The sequence below is a fragment of the Bos indicus x Bos taurus genome, chromosome 15 (assembly GCF_003369695.1).
Source record: "Bos indicus x Bos taurus breed Angus x Brahman F1 hybrid chromosome 15, Bos_hybrid_MaternalHap_v2.0, whole genome shotgun sequence".
NCBI classification, from domain to species: Eukaryota; Metazoa; Chordata; class Mammalia; order Artiodactyla; family Bovidae; genus Bos; species Bos indicus x Bos taurus.
In genome coordinates, this window is record NC_040090.1 from 73,593,395 (window position 1) to 73,610,884 (window position 17,490).

A 17,490-nucleotide genomic window follows, 5' to 3' on the forward strand; every position below is an offset into this window, starting at 1 on the left:
CCATTTCATTCTCCAGGGGAACTTCCAACCCAAGGATGGAACTTGGGTATCCTGCATTGCATGCAAATTCTTTACTTTTTGAGCCACCAAGGAAGCCCTTGTGTAAAGTGGCTGTCATTTGTATCAGGATCCAGAAGTTGAGTTTTATGTCTGGGAATAGGTTTAAGGAAATGCTAGTTAAAGTCTCAAAATCTTCACTGATAATGAAGTGATAGTCACTCAGTCATGTCTGACTCTTTGTGAACCCATGGACTGTAGCCTGCCAGGCTCCTTTGTCTATGGGATTCTGCAGGCAAGAATACTAGAGTGGGTTTCCATTTCCTTTCCAGGGGATCTTCCCAACGCAGTGACTGCATTGCAGACAGAATCTTTACCTATTGAGCAACTAGGGAAGCTTCACTGATAGTTGTATAAGTGTACATTTAGAAGACAATCCCAATAGCCTCCAATTAAAATAAATAAATTTAGATTAAAAAAAAAAAAAGGACAATCCCATCCAGAAAACCAGTTTAGGACAATAAGACCCAAAATCTAAAGGCAAATAAGCACAGACATAGGCCAGTGTTCAATAAAGCAACCCGGGGTTCAGGCAGGAATTCTGGTATGTAGCAAAATTAGATGCTAAGCAGAATTTTATGTTAGAAACCATATTCTATGGAATGTTCAACATGGCAGGCAAGAGTTGATGCTGTAAGCAGAGAGTTGCCCAGTTACATTAAATAGAGATTGCTCGGTTATGTTACATTAAATAGAAGTTTATGACAATAATAATTCCATGCAGAATAATTGTGTATTCAGTTCAGTTCACTTCAGTCACTCAGTCGTGTCCGACTCTTTGTGACCCCATGAATTGCAGCACACCAGGCCTCCCTGTCCATCACCAACTCCCGGAGTTCACTCAGACTCACATCCATCGAGTCAGTGATGCCATCCAGCCACCTCATCCTCTGTCGTCCCCCTTCTCCTCCTGCCCCCAATCCCTCCCAGCATCAGAGTCTTTTCCAATGAGTCAACTCTTCGCATGAGGTGGCCAAAGTACTGGAGCTTCAGCTTTAGCATCATTCCTTTCAAAGAAATCCCAGGACTGATCTCCTATAGGATGGACTGGTTGGCTCTCCTTGCAGTCCAAGGGACTCTCAAGAGTCTTCTCCAGCACCACAGTTCAAAAGCATCAATTCTTTGGTACTCAGCTTTTTTCACAGTCCAACTCTCACATCCATACATGACCACTGGACAAACCATAGCCTTGACTAGACGGACCTTTGTTGGCAAAGTAATGTCTCTGCTTTTGAATATGCTATCTAGGTTGGTCATAACTTTTCTTCCAAGGAGCAAGCATCTTTTAATTTCATGGCTTCAGTCACCATCTGCAATGATTTGGGAGCCCAAAAAAATAAAGTCTGACACTGTTTCCACTGTTTCCCCATCTATTTCCCATGAAGTGGTCGGACTAAATGCCATTATCTTCATCTTCTGAATGTTGAGCTTTAAGCCAACTTTTTCACTCTTCTCTTCCACTTTCATCAAGAGGCTTTTTACTTCCTCTTCACTTTCTGCCATAAGGGTGGTGTCATCTGCATATCTGAGGTTATTGATTTTTCTCTGGGCAATGTTGATTCCAGTTCGTGCTTCTTCCAGCCCAGCGTTTCTCATGATGTACTCTGCATAGAAGTTAAATGAACAGGGTGATAATATACAGCCTTGACGTACTCCTTTTCCTATTTGGAACCAGTCTGTTGTTCCATGTCCAGTTCTTCCTGTTGCTTCCTGACATGCATATAGGTTTCTCAAGAGGCAGGTCAGGTGATCTGATATTCCCATCTCTTTCAGAATTTTCCACAGTTTATTGTGATCCACACAGTCAAAGGCTTTGGCATAGTCCATAAAGCAGAAATAGATGTTTTTTCTGGAACTCTCTTGCTTTTTCCATGATACAGCAGATGTTGGCAATTTGATCTCTGGTTCCTCTGTCTTTTCTAAAACCATCTTGAACATCTGGAAGTTCACGGTTCACGTATTGCTGAAGCATGGCTTGGAGAATTTTGAGCATTACTTTACTAGCATGTGAGATGAGTGCAATTGTGTGGTAGTTTGAGCATTCTTTGGCATTGCCTTTCTTTGGGATTGGAATGAAAATTGCCCTTTTTCAGTCTTGTGGCCACTGCTGAGTTTTCCAAATTTGCTGGCATATTGAGTGCAGCATTTTCACAGCATTGTCTTTCAGGATTTGAAATAGCTCAACTGGAATTCCATCATTTCCACTAGATTTGTTTGTAGTGATGCTTTCTAAGGCTCACTTGACTTCACATTCCAGGATGTCTGGCTCTAGGTGAGTGATCACACCATCATGATTATCTTGGCCATGAAGATCTTTTTTTTGTACAGTTTTTCTGTGTATTCCTGCCACCTCTTAATATCTTCTGCTTCTGTTATGTCCATACCATTTCTGTCCTTTATCCAGCCCATCTTTGCATGAAAAAGGTCCAATGCTGTAAAGAGCAATATTGCATAGGAACCTAGAATGTCAGGTCCATGAATCAAGGCAAATTGGAAGTGGTCAAACAGGAGATGGCAAGAGTGAACATTGACATTCTACGAATCAGCGAACTAAAATGGACTGGAATGGGTGAATTCAACTCAGATGACCATTATATCTACTACTGTGGGCACGAATCCCTTAGAAGAAATGGAGACGCTATCATGGTCAACAAAAGAGTCCGAAATGCAGTACTTGGATGCAGCCTCAAAAATGACATAATGATCTTTGTTCGTTTCCAATTGTGCATTAGAGTCTGTAAATTTATACAGTGTAAGAGTTTTGTTGAACGGGAAAATGAGCATGAATAACTCACAGAGCAAACCTAGAGGAGAAACAGCGGAAATCATAGTGCTAGGATTATGCCCATCAATTCATCTTTTCCACAATAAATGGCCCAGTAATTATTTCAGAATCATAAGCAAATAAACAATAATTCATTCCATAACATCAACTATCAAAATTCTCATCCTTGATCTTTTTAACAGTAGGGCAATGGGAATAATTCTTTACTGACTTTTTTTGCCTTTTGTATTTTTGGAGCAGAGAATAATTTTTTTCACAAGTATTTTATCACATGACATTTGCAGTTATTTGGGGCTTTAAATATTAATTTTTTTTTACTGTTCTTATGGAAATAATTATTTTTTAATTTCCTGTAATAAAAATGAGGACTTCCTACTTAATACTTCCAAAGTTGTGAATATTTGACTTTTTGATTTAATACTGAATTTTGTTCTTTCCTCATTGACTGAAATCTTTCAAAGGCAAACTGTATTAACCATTTTGGGTTACTAAACTCTTTGTTTGGTATTCATTGCTGATAGCTCAGTTAGTAAAGTATCTGCCTGCAATGCAAGAGACCCTGATTCTATTCTTGATTCTAGAAGATCTGCTGGAGAAGGGATAGATTACCCACTCCAGTATTCTTGGGCTTCTCTTGTAGCTCAGCTAGTAAAGAATCTGCCTGCCATATGGAAGACCTGGGTTTGATCCCTGGGTTGGGAAGATCTCCTGGAGAAAGGAAGGCTACCCACTCCAGTATTCTTACCTGGAGAATTCCATGGACTCTATAGTGCATGGGGTTGCAAAGAGTTGGACATGACAGTGACTTTCACATACAAATGCAATGTACATTATGTGAAATACTGGCCTGGGTGACTTACAAGCTGGAATCAAGACTGCCAGGAAAAATTTCAACAACCTCAGATATGCAGATGATATCACTCTAATGGCAGAAAGTGAAGAGGAACTAAAGAGCCTCTTGATGGAAAGAGGAGAGTGAAAAAGCTGGGTTATAACTCAATATTCAAAAAACTAAGATTATGGCATCCGGTTCCATCACTTTATGGCAAATAGATGTGGAAAAGTGGAAACAGTGGCAGATTTTATTTTCTTGGGCTCCAAAATCACTGCAGACAGTAACTGCAGCTATGAAATTAAAAGAGACTTGCTTTTTGGAAGAAAAGCTATGACAAACTTAGACAGCATATTAAAAATCAGAGCCATCACTTTGCCAACAAGGTCTGTAGAGTCAAAGCTATGATTTAACCAGTAATCATGTGCAGATGTGAGAGTTGGACCATAAAGAAGGCTGAGCACTGAAGAATGGATACTTTTGAGTTGGGGTGCTGGAGAAGACTCTTGAGAGTCCCTTGGACAGCAAGGAGATCAAACCAGTCAATCCTAAAGAAATCAATCCAGAATTTTCACTGAAGGACTGATGTTGAAGCTAAAGCTCCAGTACTTTGGCCACCTGATGAGAAAAGCTGACACATTGGAAAAGACCCTGATGCTGGGAAAAGATTGAGGGCAAAGAAGCAGGCAACAGAGGATGAGCTGGTTGGATGGCATCATCAATTCAATGGACATGAGTTTGAGCAAACTCTGAGAAATAGTGAAAGACAGGGAAGTCTGGTGTGCTGCAGTTCATGGGGTCACAAAGAATCAGCCATGACTTAGTGACTGAATAGCAACAACATTCTACTAGAAAAACAGAATGTGTGCATTTATTTACATTTACAGTACCATCTGCCAGTTACATGGGATAAATTGCAGTTTGAGAGTTTTTGTGTTCATTGGTTTTTACTCTTATTGCTGGGGGGAAAGAAGGCATTTTACAGTTTAGAATTTTTTTTCTTCTTCTTATTCTTCTTCTTTTTTTTTTTTTTTTATAAATTTAAACTCAGTTCTAAGGGACCTTATACTTTGTTTTCCTGAGAATTGTCATTTGAGCTACTGAAGCTGAAGCTCAAATCCTTTGGCCACCTGATCCAAAGAGCCAATTCATTGGAAAAGAACCTGATTCCGGGAAAGACTGAAGGCAAAAGGAGAAGGGGTCAGTAGAGGATGAGATGGTGGAATAGCAACACCGAGTCAACAGACTTGAATTTGAGCAAACTCCAGGAGATACCAGAGGACAGAAGAGGCTGGTGTGCTGCATGACATGTAGATGCAAAAAAATTGGATACAATTCAGCAACTGAACAAAAATAACTTAAGTGGACCCATTTAGTTACAGAAATGTAAAAAGATATTCGTTAAATTCTTTAGGAGGCTTGAATGTATAGAAGAATCTCAAAACAGAAGTGATGTATTGCTGTGTAACATAAATTGGATGTATCAGGTTTTACAACTCTATTTTTGCAGCTAGAGTTCCCTTACAATAATCTTTCAGATAGTGAAACCATCCTAATATTCTGAGCATGTATTTGTATTTCAGACAGGTTTGGCTTTTCATGGGTGTATGACCTGTGTAGTAGAGTCACATGATTAAATAGACCCCATACTTGATTTAATGTTCTGTGGTTACTGTCTTGCAACTGTTAACAATTTTTAAATAACAGAATCTATCTTTGCACTCAGGAAAAAGTATAAAATAATTTCTGATTTTATTTATATATTTTAGGCATATCTATCATGGACCTTAATCATGAATATTTGTAAAATTATCTTGGTAGATTTAAGTGAACATTTATGGTTATGTGCTACTCCATGACATAAGCTTAAAATATTGGTATGAGCATCATGCATACCCAATTGGAATTTCACTGTTTGAAAGGAAAGAAATAATTATCCTACCAATTCTAAAGAACACATCTATAAAAGCAGGCAGAAGCATAGAATTTTGGCATCAATAGGCTAAAAAATGTGAGAATTACTTAAAAGATGAAATTTGGTGAGGAATAAAATGAGGACTGGAGAAGGAAATGGGAACCCACTCCAGTATTTTTGCCTGAGAATCCCATGGGCAGAGGAGCCTGACAGGCTACTGTCCATGGGGTCACAAGAGTCTGACACGACTTAGACAAGAAATCACCACCAAAATGAGGATAGTCTGCAAATCTAAGCCTAAGCTGAGATAGATGGCTGTTGAACTGGTCACTTATCAGTGCTCCTCAAGTTAAAGTGTCCCTGACAAAGAAACAAGAAGATCCTCTGTCTAGTGACTACAAGCATTATCTTAGATATGGTAGCCATGAGCATGTACTGTTCAGATCTCTTTCTGTGGGGAGCATTGCTGACTGAGTCATATTCTTGCTTTTATGAGTCTATGAGCACGTCCATGCTGAGGACTTGCTTTCTGCTGACTACTTCCAGCCCATATCTGAGCATAGCAGGATACTCACTCAGGCCTATTCCTGCCTTCCATTACTGAAGCAGGACTCCTCCAAAAAAACACATAGGCTAAGGGACTCTCAATCAAATTGGCTTAATCTTTCTTAGAACTGTGCTGCAGTCTGATTTTCCCCCAATCTTCCTATCATCCCCTTATCCTCTATTAGTGTCAGATCTTCATTGGACTGTGTAGACTCACTCCATCTTCTTCAATTTCTTCCTCTTTATTCTTCAGTAGTATATTCCCCATTAAATTTACTCAAGGTTTATTCCTACGTTAGCAGTTGCTCCTCTGAGCTAGTTAGCTATTGAAGTCCAGAGTATTTTGTACTCAAAGGCCAAACTTGCCTGTTACTCCATGTATCTCTTGACTTCCTGCTTTCACATCCCAGTCCTCTATGATGAAAAATACATCTTTTTTTGGTGTTAGTTCTAGAAGGTCTTGTAGATCTTCAAAGAACTGATCAACTTCAGCCACTTCAGCGTCAGTGGTTGGGGCATAGACTTGGATTACTGTGATGCTGAATGGTTTGCGTTGAAAATGAACTGAAATTAACCTGTTGTTTTTGAGATTACACCCAAGGACTGCAGAAACTTGAGAAAACTCTGGGAGATAGTGGAGGACAGAGAAGCCTTGAATGCTGCAGTCCACAGGGTCTCAAAGAGTTGGACATGACAGTGACTGAACATCTTCCCATGAGGTTCTCCAGGCAAGAATACTGGAGCGGGTTGTCATTTCCTTTTCCAGTGGACCACATTTTGTTAGAACTCTTCACTGTGACCCATTGCTGTGGATGGCCCTACCTGACATAGCTCATCACTTCATTGAATTATGCAAGCTCCTTCACCATGATCAGACTATGATCCATGAAGGGGAAAGCAAGCATTATCCTATCACCAAAGCAAGACAAAGACACTACAAGAAAACTACAGGTCAGCACCCTTGATTAATATTGAAGAAAAAAGCCTCAAAGAAATACTAGCATATCAAATACAGCACAATGTTAAAAGGACATATACTATGATGATGTGGGATTTATCTCTGGAAATTAAGCATGATTCAGCATATAAAAATTCATCAAAGTAAAACATCACATTAATAGAATTGAGGAAAAAATTACAATCATCTCAATTGTTTCAGAAAAACATTTGACAGAATTCAATATCCTTTCATGAAGTAGAAACAACTTTGACAAAACAAATAGCATTTATGAAAACTTACAGCTTAATATTCAGTCATGAAAGATAATGCTTTTCCTCCAAAATTAGAAATGTAACAAAGGTGCTCTCTCTCTCACCATTTTGAATCACCATAACACTGGTCATTCTAGCCATGGCAGTTAGTCAAGAAAATGATATAAAAAGACTCCACATTGGAAAGGAAGAAGTAAAATTATTTCATATAAAGTTACAAGATCTTCTATTTAGAAAACTCTAAGGATGCCACAGAAAACTGTTAAAGCTTAAAAAAAAAAAATCAGCAAATTTTTCAGAATACAAGACCAATGCACAAATATCAGCTGTATTCTATAGACTACCAATGAACAATGTAAAAAAAATGTAAATTAATTCAATTTGCAATAAAAATCAAATAAAATACTTAGAATTTAATCTAGCCAAGGAGTTGAAAGATTTGTAAAGATTTGTAAACTGAAATTTGTAAAACTGAAAATTTGTAAAGCAGAAAATTGTAAAAATTGCTGAAAAAATTAAAGAAGACATAAAATGATAGAAAGACATCAAGTTCACAGACTGGAAAACTTACTATTGTTACAATCAATGTCAATACTAACCAACACAATCTATAGATTCAATGGAATCCCTCTAAAAATCCTAATTATATTTTTGGCAGAAATAGAAAGAAATTCATCTTAAAATTCATCTGGAATTTCAAGGGTCTCCAAATAACAAAAACAGTTATGTAAATAAATAAAGTTGGAGGATCATATACTAAAGAGAATTAAAAAAAATAGTCAATATTGATAGAAGCTAAATAAATTAGAGTTAATTCTATATATGTGTTATTACATAATGAAAACATTTTTAAAACATCAAAATCATTATGATATGAAAACAAATTCCAAGATTGGTACAATTTAGGGGATGGGATGGTTGGAAGATTCCAAGAGAAAAGTGAAAATGTTTCAGAGTCCTGAATTATCTATAAATATTTATAAAATTATAAGTGAAAAATTTTCACTATGGAAGTTTAGAATCCTTTTGTCTTTGTGTTAATCCTGTTCTTGCAGAGATGTATGTTTGTGTTTGTCGTATATTGTATTGTAAGCACCTGTATTTTTTTTGTTAGGGCAATTTATCATAGAGAATGTAGAATAAGATAAATGAGACAACAGACCAATCTGCTCTTTTGTCCTTGAGCTAGAGAAATGGTAAAAGGAATAATGAAGCAAAGAAGGACTAACTTGACTTGTATATGCTAGATTGTTATTGTATCTAGTATGCTGGTTTTTTATGTATGAAATGTATCAGAACTTCTAAAATGTGTTATTAAAAATTGTTCTCTAAGGTATTCTTAGGCAACAAAGCAAGACAACAAATCAATGAACAAAGATGAATTGTAAGAATTGGAATTGAGATTCCAAAGCAAGAAATAAACTTAAGATTTTTCTCTTTCTCTGAACTCTGAGGGGTGTTTTGGGGTCCTGGATACAGAGATGTGTGAAAAAATTTCATTGCTTTTGTATAAATTGGCCTTGCCATTGCTGTGTGTCAGGAGGCATATAGAAATAAGATTCTCACCATGACTGGAAAATATGCCATGAGTCACATATATCAAACACCTTCATTTTCTATCTTATTTTTTCCTTCCATTTTTAATATTTCAGTAAATTCCCAGGAAAGTTATAGCCTTGCCAGTGCTATATTTTGTTGTTGTTGTTTCATGCTCATGGAGAAGTAGCAGTATTTTTGCCTAAAGCTTCTTCAATGTGAAAAATGGCATATACTCTTCAGCTCTGGTGAAACATTCATTTCTTTCAAATTGGAGTAACTGTGAGTATTTCTCAATTCATTGCTTTTTACTTTTTAATTATATTTTCAATTATTTTCTTGTTTACCTTCCTACCTGATTATTATGACTGAGATTAGGGACAGGGTCTGCTTGATTTGAACCAATATAGTTGTCTGTATCTTTCCTAACATTTAAATTTCCTGGCATACCTATAAAAGATCAAATATGTTTTCTTAATAAATAAATATATTTATATAGTTGAGAAAATGGCACATACAGTAGGTATTTTATGATTTAAAAAATTATATACTTAAGAATATATAGTGCACCATGCTTTTTCAGGACACATACAGAGAGAACAGCGTCACAGAACACTCTAAGAAACACATAAACATTTAGCAAAGTGTTCACAGAACACTCTAAGAAAACACATAAGAATTTAATAAAGATAGATGTCAAACTTTTGAAAAGGATCCCCAATCCCTGGGTTTGAAATTTTTATGTCACATAGAGGAAGACCAGCATTGTCAAATGACATGATAAGGGATTGGCAGAACACTGTCCAGCAACGATGTTCACCTTATAACTTTCATGAGATAGAAAAATACCAATATCATAAGGGATGTTATCAAAGAGACAGGTTCATAGTCTGTGTCTGCAAAGATAGAACATAGTGGAAAAACGGCCTTGTGTCTTCTTTTATCATTTATAGTTCAGGGAGTATCAGCTATTCCCCTGATTCATCAGGTGACTAATATCCCAGCCTTTAGATTGCAGTTATATAGTATTGTGGATTGCTAATTTCCTTTATGAAAAGTCACCACACAGGACATAAATTTTGACAGTTGACTTTTATCTCTAAGATATTTACAAGCATTTTAATACAGAATTTGGAAACACTGTGATCTTTTCCTTTGCCACAAATTTATATAAGAATCTAATAATTCCCTTGTAGCAAAGCAAGTAATTATCTCTGGAAAAGTGTTAGGGAAATGAAATCTGGTTATGTTTATTATAGGAGGGATAATGATGTATGATTCAGTTAAACTAAAAATACTCCTGAAAAAACACTGATAAAGGAGTCTACCATTAAAGTGAAAGAACTACTATTCACCAAAAGAAATGAGAAAATCCTCTTCAGAAACACCATGGCTTCAATAGTACCAAAAAACTCATTTTATTAGTCTTTATTGATTATTAGCTTTTCAAAAAATTGCCTTTCAAAGTAAATTAGAATGATGATTCTAAATCTTTCCAATGCATAATTATCACAAGAAGGTATTCTCAAACTACAGCTTTTGATTCAGTGAATATGGATGGGGACTGAGATGCTGCATTTATAACACTCTCCCAGATCATATAATGTTACTGGTACTTGAATCACATAGGCACAATAAAGAGAGAAAAGTGATGATGTATATTCCTAAACTTATTCATCTATCATGTTTATTATGAAACTTAAAAATGACCTTTAAGATAGCAACACACTGTGAGGTTTAAATTTTAAGTAGCAATAATACCTATGGCAACAAAGCACAGAAGATGGAATAGAGAAATGAAACTACATTGTTGAAAGTTTAATAACATATATTATGTGGCATAATAATAATAAATATAAAATTACTGAAGTCAAATTGGTAATAATTTATCAATATATATGCAAACTTTATAGCAATAAGCAACAAATTATACTAGTATAGCTTATAATCCAATAAAGGATTCAAATTTTGACATTAAACAGTATACAATCCAAAAGAAGGCATCAAATAGAATTTTTTAAATTGAGACATAAAACAAAATAAATATAAATGTTAGTATTATCTCCAATATAATTTTATTATAGAATTAGTCACAACAATGCAATAAAAAAAGCAGATACTGTTAGGCAGTATACAAGACCAAGATCTAACCTTATGCTTTCTAAGAGAAGGATGTTTTAATAGAAAAATATAGGTAGGTAAAAATTTGAAAAGATGGAAAAGATATAAGGCACACACAAATTGTAAGGAAGCTATTTTATATTGTATCCAATATAAAATTATATTTATATTGTATGTGATAGAATTTAGAATAAATGATTTACCAAAGATAAACAAATATTATCATTATAGATAAAAGTCATTTTACAAAGAAGAGATAACAGATTGAAATGTGGCTAATTATAGTTTAAAATAAATAAAGTAAAAATTGAAAGAATTCAAAAAGTAACAAAATGTAATGGAAGATTTCAACAATCTCCTTTTAACAACTGATAACAGTAGAGAGAAGTATCAGTGAGGATAAACTAGAACAACCCTGTCAACCATATCGGTCTCAAAGACTCATGAAACATAACATATGCAATAACAAACTGCATATTCTTTTAAAATGAGCATTGAACATTGGTTGATGTAGATAATATAATGGACCATAAAATAAGTTTGATACATTTCAAAATACAGAAATCATAAACAGAATGTTCTTTTACCAAACAAATTCTTACAAATCAGTTTAAAAATTACAAGAATTAGACAGCAGTACAAACTAAATAATAGTTAAAACAAAACATCAAAATCATGGTATATGATTTTGATCATACATCTAGAGTAGTACTTTGAGTGAAATGTATAGATTTCAACATTTACTTTAGAAAAGATAAGATTTAAGTCAATAATTAAATTTCTACCTTATGAAACAAGAAAAAGAGGTGTAAATTGAGCTCAATGTAAGAAATAAGTAAGCAATAAAAATAAGAGCAGAGATCAATAGTAATAAATTGACGAAGAAAAAGAATTTCAAAGACACTCAAATCTGATTGGGGAAAAAAAATAAATTTGCTAAACTTCTAGCTAGATTGATAAACAACAGAAAAAATTGGAAAAACCCAACAAGAAAACAAGAGCCATCAATAGAGATATTAACTGATGTTGTTTAGTCGTTAAGTCTTGCGCGACTCTTTTTGCACTCCATGGATCTGTAGCCTGCTAGTCTCCTCTGTCCATGGGATTTCCCAGGCAAGTATAATGGAGCACCACTTACTTCTCCAGGGGATCTTCCAGACCCAGGTATCAAACCCACATTTCCTGCACTGGCAGGCATATTCTTTAATATTGAGTCACCAGGGGAGCCCAGAGCTATTACTTCTGCTGCCATTGCTGCTAAGTCATGTCAGTCATGTCCGACTCTGTGCAACCCCACAGACGGCAGCCCACCAGGCTCCTGTCCCTGGGATTCTCCAAGCAAGAATACTGGAGTGGGTTGCCATTTCCTCCTCCAATGCATGAAAGTAAAAAGTGAAATTGAAGTCATTCAGTTGTATCCGAATCTTCCCGACCCCATAGACTGTAGCCTACCAGGCTCCTCCGTCCATGGGATTTCCCAGGCAAGAGTACTGGAGTGGGTTGTTATTGCCTTCTCTGAGAGATATTACTACAGATATTTAAAAGATATTATGACAACTTCATGAACAGCTTTATGCTAATAAATTATATGATATACATGGAATTATAGATGTGTTGAAAAACACAAATTCATAAAACTGGAAAAGGATACTAAGCACACGCTTGAATCAAGATTGCCAGGAGAAATATCAGTAACCTCAGATATGCAGAGGACACCACCCTTATGCCAGAAAGTGAAGAGGAACTAAAAAGCCTCTTGATGAAAGTGAAAGAGGAGAGTGAAAAAGTTGGCTTAAAGCTCAACATTCAGAAAATGAAGATCATGGCATCTGGTCCCATCACTTCACAGAAAATAGATGGGTAAACAGTGGAAACAGTGTCAGACTTTATTTTTGGGGGCTCCAAAATCACTGCAGATAGTGGCTGCAGCCATGAAATTAAAAGACCTTACTCCCTGGAAGGAAAGTTATGACCAACCTAGATAACATATTCAAAAACAGAGACATTACTTTGCCACCAAAGGTCCGTCTAGTCAAGGCTATGGTTTTTCCAGTGGTCATGTATGGATGTGAAAGTTGGACTGTGAGGAAAGCTGAGCGCCGAAGAATTGATGCTTTTAAACTGTGGTGTTGGAGAAGACTTTTGACAGTCCCTTGGACTGCAAGGAGATCCAACCAGTCCATCCTAAAGGAGACCAGTCCTGGGTGTTCTTTGGAAGGAATGATGCTGAAGCAGAAATTCTAATACTTTGGCCACCTCATGCGAAGGGTTGACTCATTGGAAAAGACTCTGACGCTGGGAGGGATTGGGGACAGGAGGAGAAGGGGACGACAGAGGATGAGATGGCTGCATGGCATCACAGACTCGATGGATAAGAGTTTGGGTGAACTCTGGGAGTTGGTGATGGACAGGGAGGCCTGGCGTGCTGCAATTCATGGGGTTGCAAAGAGTCGGATAGGACTGAGCGACTGAACTGAACTGAACTGAACTGAAATAGTCCCATATATAGTAAATTAACTGAAGGTCTAATTAGTACCTTTCTTTAAAGAAAACTTCAGGTCCAGATAGTTACATTAGAAAATTCAAGTAAGCATTTAAAAATAAATATCAAATATATTACATTTCTTCCATGAAATACAGGATGTGAGAAAAATCATCATTCTATTTAATGTTTTCTGAGAGCCAAATCTTAAAAAAGCAAAACAACTTAAGGAAATAATAAATTCAATCCATAAATGTCATTTGTTCCTTTCCATGTCAGAAGTCTACTCAATTTATTTAAACATTATTTTGTTTACTTTGAATAATTAATTTTTTTTCTCTAATTTTATTTTATTTTTAAACTTTACATAATTGTATTAGTTTTGCCAAATATCAAAATGAATCCGCCACAGGTATACATGTGTTCCCCATCCCGAACCCTCCTCCCAACTAATTTTATTTCCATGCCCCATGTACCTTATGTCTATTTTTTTTTTTTTTTTTGTATGCACAATGAGACTTATAGGATCTTATTTCCCTAACCAGGGATTGAATCCATGCCCTCAGCAGAGAAAATAGAGCATTCTAACCACTGGACCACCATGGAATTCACAGCACTATGTTATTTAACATCCTTGTTTCCTAACCTATGGATGAGAATCCTAAAATTCACTAAGCAACCCAGCAAGAAAGGTTAGAGCTCTGATAGCAAGGCCAATACATACCCAATATGCCATCTGTCCCTTCTTAAAAATGCTTTTTAGAATCACACTAATATAAAAAGGAAACAAATAAAAAAGAATTATGCTGATGTCAATCTCTATGGTAGTACTCATCAGCCCTAAAAAGCAAGCAAATTTTTCTGTCACATGTCATTATGAATCGAATTCCATTATGTAGTAAACATTGGTCATAGGCAGTGATGGAGTGACTTATTCTGCTCAGAATGTTATTTTTTTTCACTAACAATCTAATAACAAAGTAGGGCTCAACATTTTCAGTAAATCAAATGTCAAAAAGCTATATAGAAAGAAATACCAGCAATAGATTAAACCTAAGGGACAGATATTCCCTAATCCCCAAATCCTTAGAGTCAGAAGAATGCCTTTTAAAATAGAGAAAATAATAGCAAAGGAAGCAACCGACAAACAACTAATCTCAAAAATATACAAGCAACTCCTACAGCTCAACTCCAGAAAAATAAACGACCCAATCAAAAAATGGGCCAAAGAACTAAATAGACATTTCTCCAAAGAAGACATACAGATGGCTAACAAACACATGAAAAGATGCTCAACATCACTCATTATCAGAGAAATGCAAATCAAAACCACTATGAGGTACCATTTCACACCAGTCAGAATGGCTGTGATCCAAAAGTCTACAAATAATAAATGCTGGAGAGGGTGTGGAGAAAAGGGAACCCTCTTACACTGTTGGTGGGAATGCAAACTAGTACAGCCACTATGGAGAACAGTGTGGAGATTCCTTAAAAAACTGGAAATAGAACTGCCTTATGATCCAGCAATCCCACTGCTGGGCATACACACTGAGGAAACCAGAAGGGAAAGAGACACGTGTACCCCAATGTTCATTGCAGCACTGTTTATAATAGCCAAGACATGGAAGCAACCTAGATGTCCATCAGCAGATGAATGGATAAGAAAGCTGTAGTACATATACACAATGGAGTGTTACTCAGCCATTAAAAAGAATACATTTCAATCAGTTCTAATGAGGTGGATGAAACTGGAGCCTATTATACAGAGTGAAGTAAGCCAGAAGGAAAAACATAAATACAGTATACTAACGCATATATATGGAATTTAGAAAGATGGTAACAATAACCCGGTGTACGAGACAGCAAAAGAGACACTGATGTATAGAACAGTCTTATGGACTCTGTGGGAGAGGGAGAGGGTGGGAAGATTTGGGAGAATGGCAATGAAACATGTAAAATATCATGTAGGAAACGAGTTGCCAGTCCAGGTTCGATGCACGATGCTGGATGCTTGGGGCTGGTGCACTGGGACGGCCCAGAGGGATGGTATGGGGAGGGAGGAGGGAGGAGGGTTCGGGATGGGGAACACATGTATACCTGTGGCAGATTCATTTTGATATTTGGCAAAACTAATACAATTATGTAAAGTTTAAAAATAAAATAAAATTAGAAAAAAAAATTAAAAAAAATAAAATAAAATGTTATTCTGCAGAAATGAACTTTTTAAAGTAGAAAGTAGACTGGGATTTCTCAATGTTTAGAATGGAGTACTACATGGAATATCACATTGTAGAAATTATTGACCACCTAAAACACAAATATTTCCATCAAAAGTTTTAAAAGATACCCCCCAAAAAAAAAGTTTTAAAAGATACATAAACCAGATTTAAACATTACCTTGAAATTTTCACTCTGCATGTTTTATATACTTCACTCTCATTGCAGTTGTTTTTTTAAATTGGATTATAGCTGATACATAACATTATATTAATTTCAGATGTACAACATAATGAGTCAATGTGTGTATAAATTGCAAAATGATCACCAAGATTAGTCTAGTTAATATCCACCACCATATACTGTTTTTCTTGTGATGTGGACTTTTAGGATCCACTCTCAACAATTTTCAAACATGCAATAAAATATTGTCAGCTTTAATTACCATACTACACATTATATTTCCATTACATTTGTTTTATAACTGGAAGTTTAATTCTTTTGAACCCCCTCCCTTCATCCATAAAACCTACAGCTAACATTGCACTTAGAAGTGAAAGAATGAGTGCTTTTCTATTAAATTTTGGAACAAGAAATGTTGTCTTCTCTCCTATTTTTTTTAACACTCTTGGACTGAAATCCCCAGACAGTGCAATGAGGTAATAAAAAAAAAAAAAAGAATGGTTTGCAGATTGGGAAGGAAATAACCTTAGGAAATCTACAAAAATTATGAATTTTACAGAAAACAAGATCTGTATACAAAAAAAGTTCATTTATATGTACTAACATAATATCAAATTTTATTCTATGATTTAAATAATATCAAAACTTTTAAAACACTTAAACTTTAATGATTAATGTGTAAGATCTCTATTAAAATACAGAAACAAATTTTAAATATGATATAAATAAATAGAAAAATGGATGTTGTTCATTATTTGGAAGACTCAATATGGTGAAGATGTCAATTCCCCCAAACTAACCAGCAAGTTTAATTCTAAAATTCAACATGTTTTAACTGAAAAACTGACTCTAAACTTGTTCTCCAAACCAAAAAAACCCAGAATGTCCAAAAAATGTTGAAGGGAAAAAAGGCTAATTTGGAGGACTCACAAACCATAAAACTTACTACAAAGTAAAAGATAAAAAAAAAAAAAAAAAAAAAACTATAGCATTTACATACACACAGACAAAAATGGATAAATGAAACAATATAAAAATCAAAATAATGAAGTATATATGTATATATATGTATATATTTATTAAACTGATTTTTGAAAAAGACCCCCAGGTAACACAATGGGAAAAAGGAAAATCTTTACATTTGATACTGTAATGTTTGGATATCCTTGTAGAAAAAAAAAAAAAAAAAGCTGAAACATTTTCTAAATCTATGTACAATATAAGAAATTTAAGATGGATAATAAATATAAAAGCTAAAATAATAATAAATCTTCTATAAATAACATAGTAAAATGCCAACACAATGAAAAGTGAAATAATAAATGGGACTTAAAAGTAAATAATTTTGCTCTTCATATGCTATCATTAAGCATATTAAAAGGCAAACCACAACTGGGATAAAATACTCAACACATATATTTAACAAGTACTTGTTTTCAAGATATGTAAAGAAAAACTTAAATGCCCACAATAAAAAAGCAATGAATAAAAAGAAAACAAAAATAAACAGACATTTTTCAAAATATAATATGATTGCCTGAATATGTATGAAAAGATAATTAACATAGTTTCCTTAAATAATATTGCATCAACTCTCTAGAAGA